This window comes from Colletes latitarsis, chromosome 6, assembly GCF_051014445.1.
Source record: "Colletes latitarsis isolate SP2378_abdomen chromosome 6, iyColLati1, whole genome shotgun sequence".
NCBI lineage: Eukaryota > Metazoa > Arthropoda > Insecta > Hymenoptera > Colletidae > Colletes > Colletes latitarsis.
The window spans coordinates 13,010,096-13,016,095 of NC_135139.1; positions in this window are offsets into that span (position 1 = coordinate 13,010,096).

Genomic DNA, 6,000 nt, shown 5'->3' on the forward strand with positions numbered 1-6,000 from the left:
ATTTATCGAATATGGAAGACTGATACAGTTTAAATCTTTACGATTGTTCCGTAAAAGTGTCTCGTGAATTATTATTTTTGAGTGGATTTTAGACCGTGATTTGTTTGCAATATGCAATATTTTAAAAGTGTCTGTATTTCGACTATAATTCAGGCGTGTCTGATAAGTCGGGCGTTAATCAACGCGGGGCATTCGATAATTCGTCGGGCAAATTATGAATACGATTCCGCGAATCTGTTTTCTGCCGCTAATTAAAATTATTTATTTGCTGTTTGTCAAACAAAAGGATTTGTCATCGGGGGTCGAACGTTTGTTTTCAATCGAATCGTTCGCGCGGCCACCGCGATAGACGAATCCGACAAAACTTCGAAACACGTCGGCATAATTGTGCTTACGCTTAATTTCAATTCGCGATGATAATCGATGGTCATTAAACGGCTGGACACTCCAGCCCCGCTTCCAGAGAAACGGATACGTCGTTGGTTTTAATTTAACTTAACGTCCGAATAGTTCACAGCGTGATTTGTGCAAACATGCGAGCGCCAAGCAAAAGCTCCGAACCAGTCCTTTTTTGGTAGCAATTAAACTTACCGTTCGTTTCCCGTTTCATGTAAATCCGATATGTTTGTTATCGTCATTATCGTTCGTATCTTTTTCGTTAAATCCATTCGAATTCCCAATGCCCGAGCACGTTCGTGTATTCCAATGATTTTACATGCATACGAAATTAATTAACTTTACATGAAAAGTACTTATAGAACCATTTCAATTTATAGAAAAAGGCAAAGTTATTCTGTGAACCAAAAGTTGAGATAGGAGCATTGGGATATTTCGTAAGTTTGTGCGTATATAATTATGCAAATTCTCAATGTAAATGTATACAGGGTGTTCGACTACCTAGGAAAAATTTTACTGGAAGATTCTAGAGGCCAAAATAAGACGAAAATCAAGAATACTAATTTGTTGATGGAGGCTTCGTTAAAAAGTTATTAACGTTTAAAGTTTCGCCCGTACTGAATTTTTTTCTAGAAAGGGAGTAGGATTTTGGGGGTGGTCTATTCACCAAAAATCATTGTAATTGATCCCTGCAACCGAAATAATTTTTCTAAAACGATTTGAAATATTTTTTATTTCGTCGAAAAATTTAGGCATACCCCCCTTTTGTCGATTTTTCTTAAAAATTCGTTTTTTATTTTTAATCAATTTATTTGACGCTCTACGGAAAAGTTGTCTAATACTTTTTTGTAGGTACCCATGGGCTCTACTTCAGAAAAAAATTTCAATGAGATCCATTCACTATTGTACGAGTTATGGCCATTTGAAAATTGAGCCAGTTTTAGGGGGTTTTTCTCACTTTACGGTGTCAAAGAACAACTTTTTTAAAATTGTTAGAATTTCTACGTATTCTCCACTAAAATACGCGTTGTTTGCTTTTTTAAACATTAAAATCGTCCAATCCGTTCAAAAGTTATGACATTTTAAAGATTCGCATGAAATTTCAGGGAAGCATTTATGTCCCCATATTAGATTTTCGCTAAGGAATTTTTTTCTCAAAAGTGCGTAGGATTTCTGGGGTATGTTTATTGGCCAAAAATGATTATGATTGACCCCTGCAACCAAAAATAATTTTTTTATAACGATTTGAAATTTTTTAATTTTGTCGAAAAATTTCACACCTTCTCGAATTTTTTTCTCGAAAATGGGTAGGATTTCAGGGGTATGTGTAATCACAAAAAATGATTGTAATTGAGCCCCGTAACCAAAAATAATTTTTTCCGAATGATTTGAAATTTTTTAATAACAGTCAAGAAATTGATATTCTTGATTTTCGTCTTATTTTGACCTTCAGAATCTCCCATTAAAATTTTTCCCAGGGGTGGCCGAACACCCTGTATAAATGTATACCAATGATGCTTCATATTTAGCCTTCTAGCAATCGTTAAATCTTTTCTTGTTTGAGTATAGTTATTAAAAAATAACATTTCGTATTCGATGGAGGAAATTTGTAACGTCTTAAATGTATTATTATAGATGTGGTTTTGAAAATTGATTTCTTTCTTTCATCATATTGTCTACCATGAGTTTAAGACAATAGTATGTTCATTAGATAGTCTCTATATACCAGTGATTCAATTTCAAATCTCAAAATTCACATTTCAATTCATATTATCTGTGTGTAACTTAACGAAATGGTACTCCTGAAGAATCACCAAAAATAAAATGTTACAACTAGTTAAATATATTTAATACAGTTTGTGGTGCTCTGGAAAGTCCAAGAATTACACTTACCCTATACAGTTTCATTGAAAATTCCATGCAGAACAGAAGAATTCAATTTCTATTATAATTATCATTATCCATATGAATTATGGAATCAAATAATTTGTGTATAACCTAACGAAATGGTACGTCTGAAGAAGCACCAAAAATAAAATGTTACAACTTACTAACTACTTTTAATACATTTTGTGGTGCTCTGGAAAGTCCAAGAATTACACTTACTCTATACAGTTTCATCAACAATTCCATGCAGAGCAAAAGGATTCAATTTCTATTATAATTATCATTATCCATATGAATTATGGAATCAACGCATCGCAAGGGAGGCATACCAAGACGCAAAACGTAGTGAATCTCGTATGTAGTCGGTAAAAATAGTAAAAAGAATTCGACGATGGCATATTAATCGAATCGCCACGGTTGCAAAAAGCACAGAGTGCCAAAAATCACAGTTCGACGACCGGGATCGATTTTTCCCGGAAGGTGGGAAGCCCCATTAACTTTCGATTCGTCGTTTTTTCGGAAGCCGTCGACTTACGGGGTCGCTGGAAGCTGTTTCACGCAAAACGATTTGAGAACCGCCGCTTTAAAGCCCCACTTATCGAACGCCTAGTTGGTATGATAATGTAATAAAATAAATGGAGGTTGCTGTTTCCGAGCGATATAGACTCTCTCCCTCTCTGTCTCGTTCCCTGTCCTCCCCCGTTTCGTTTGTCGAGAGCCACCCTCTTTCAGCCTCTTTCCTCGTCGCTCCGCGACGCTTTCTCATCCTCGTTCCGTCCGATCGTCGTGTCCTGGATGGTCCTGGACTCCTCGCTCGGTTTCATTTCAGCCAGTCCTCTCACCCTGCGCCCCACCGGGTCGCAGGGGGTTGAAACGGGAATCGAGAAGGTAGAAGGGAATGGAGCTCACCTCGAAAGCGAAATACAACAAGTCCCGCCGCCATTGCTGGGTCACCCTTCAACGGGAGTTTTGTCGTTGCGTGGGTGGGGGTTTGACAGCCCTGTGCGACGAGTCACCCCCTTTCGACCCTGCCTGGGTACACCGAATGGGTGGGGGATTCGGAGGAGGACAGACGGAGAGACGGTGAACGGGAAAGAGGAGGACGATCGAGACGGAGAGGGTTAACACTCTCGCGATGGGAGGAGGGTAAAAAGGAGGAAAGGACGCGTCTTGCGGGTGCTCGACGGAGAAACGAGACGCGCCAAGGGGGTTTGGGGGCGCAGTTTATTTATAGGGAGAAAGCGAGTCGAAGGAGGAAAAAGAAAGCGGGATGAACAGTGACGCCGGAGAGGGGTTGGAGAGAGACAGGTAGGGAGCGAGGTCGAAAACTCCGCCCCTGCATCCGCAAAAGCGAGTCAATACTATGACCACCCATCCTTGCTCCTCCGTGTGCCCTCTCGGTAACCCGCGCCGCCATCCCCAACCCCTTTTCTGTCTTTGTGCCACGGGATATCGAAATTCGTTACGCGTCGTAGCCGAGGATCCTCGACTCCGAAGGTTCCCTGGCGTCACGAAGCAAATGCGTATTTTCGGAGGACATCGAAATCGGATACGAACCGAATGGAATTTAATTCTAGAACTGCTCTCGATCGCTGAGTACTTCTATGCATCGTGCAGCTTTGCATCGAAACGATATTACAATATTATCTGTCTTTCTTTTTTTTTTTATTTCACTTTATTTGTGCAGCAACTGAGAGATCGTTTATGGAATCTGTACAAAAGTACTTTGACCCTTGTAGTCGGTTTTCGCGAATGGCGAGGGATATCTTCTCGTTGGTATCGTAATAGGATTCGGGGGTGTGAAATCATCCCTCGAGGAAAATGCAAATTTTTTCTCTCTTATAGAGAGCCGCCATAATTGATATAGAAAACAAATTTAAGCGATAGTTGTGCCTTTTTTTTGTATGTATAATACAAAATTGTATAATATTATGCAAAATGTTTTGTTTTAGAATGTAATATTGAAGAATTTTCAAGTAGTTACGTTTTTGGGAATTTCCGGCTCTTTGCATTTTTAATAATTTTTATATTGTTTACACAAGGTTAAACGTTGAATAAACTACATTCGGTATATTTTTGCTTCTAATAATAAATAAATTCTATCAAAAAACAAACAATTCGATGGTATTGCCCAGCAAAAGTAAATTTAAAAGTTATTTATTTAAATGTTGTATCTTGAAGAGCATAAGATTTTGAATTCTTATTTGTTCATCGTATTGAAGATATAAACTAAATAAGCATGTATTTTAAATATATATACGTTCAGTGAGTATTAAAAATTCAAGGGAAACATGTTTAATTACATTTGTCTCGTGTCTTCGAGTACCAAAAATTGGGAGTAAAGAAACTTACAAACAAATTAATAAGTATGATTCTTTTTTATTGAGAAATAAACAACAACTTTTTCCAGAAAGAATGTATTATTTCCAAAAGGTACACGCTTCTCCCAACTTTAAACCCAAATTAAGCGCAAAAAAAATCACAAGCGTTCAATCATCAATTTCTTTTTATTTCCGTTTATAGACTGTATTGATCAATGAAATCTGAACCAATAATTTTTAGATGCCCCCGCGCGATTGCATATGTACGCACTGGCGTACACGAGAACCGCATAACCGAATATACGGGGAGTCATTTTCAAAGAGCTACGACTCGAAGGAGCATTCCAATCGGAAAAGTATTAAGGGTGCCTCACCCCCATGCCGGGGCGTTTAACTCTCCGATTGCTTTGACAACTTAAGCAGGCCCTTAAACCTTGCTCGAACCTCGATGTAATTTATAAGCGACCGAGGGGTAATTCCGCTGGGGACCGTCAAACTGCCATGTGGCAAAACCCCCGAGGGAAAGTCAGGGATTATACGGTGATAAATAAATATGTACGTTTATGCAACAACCACCGTGACTCGGGGAAGCCTGTACGCATCGGATGCTAACAGGCGAGCAGCAAGTCAAATTTCGATTCGGTAGGATTCACCGCGAGTACCCCCGTTAAATAAACAGAAATTAAAGCCGCTCAGGGGTTGCGATTTCTGATCTTTGCCACGAACTACCTCATCTTCGATCCATCGGAACGTTTAGAACTACAGGAATATGTAGGAAAGACATTGATTTATATTTATTTTTAAGCGAGCATCGAAAGGAACAGCTGACCTTTATTTATTTCTTTTTAATTTATTAGAATTTATATTTAAACAAAAATTCGCTGTCAGACCAAACCCTTGAAATTGTCCACGATACCTAAAATTTGCAGTTAGACAACTGAAACTATGTATTTAACCCCTTACGATTTAATTCCAAATAATTTTTCAAACGTATACTGTTTAATTTTGTTTAAATTTGTTCGTACAAGGAGTGGGCACGAAAAAAATACATACCTCGTAAATGTAAAAATGTGTTTTGAATTTAATTTATGAGGTTTGATGACGAGTGACATCAAGTACTTGTGACGAGGCAAGGGGTTAAAAGTCGTGACACCTATTTTCATAACATTTAAGTAACATTTTATCTTGAGAATTAATATTTTTTATTCCTCGGTGAAAAGTCGTATTACCTCATATTGATTTCGATGTATTCCAATTAAAATTTTAAAACTTTCTCTGTCGCAAACGGGAGGGAAATTGATCTAACATTCGGCGATTCTTATGCATGTATACTTTTATTACAAGTAGTTACGTAATCGTTACAATATATGTATGTCACGTGACTCAGTACCTAGAC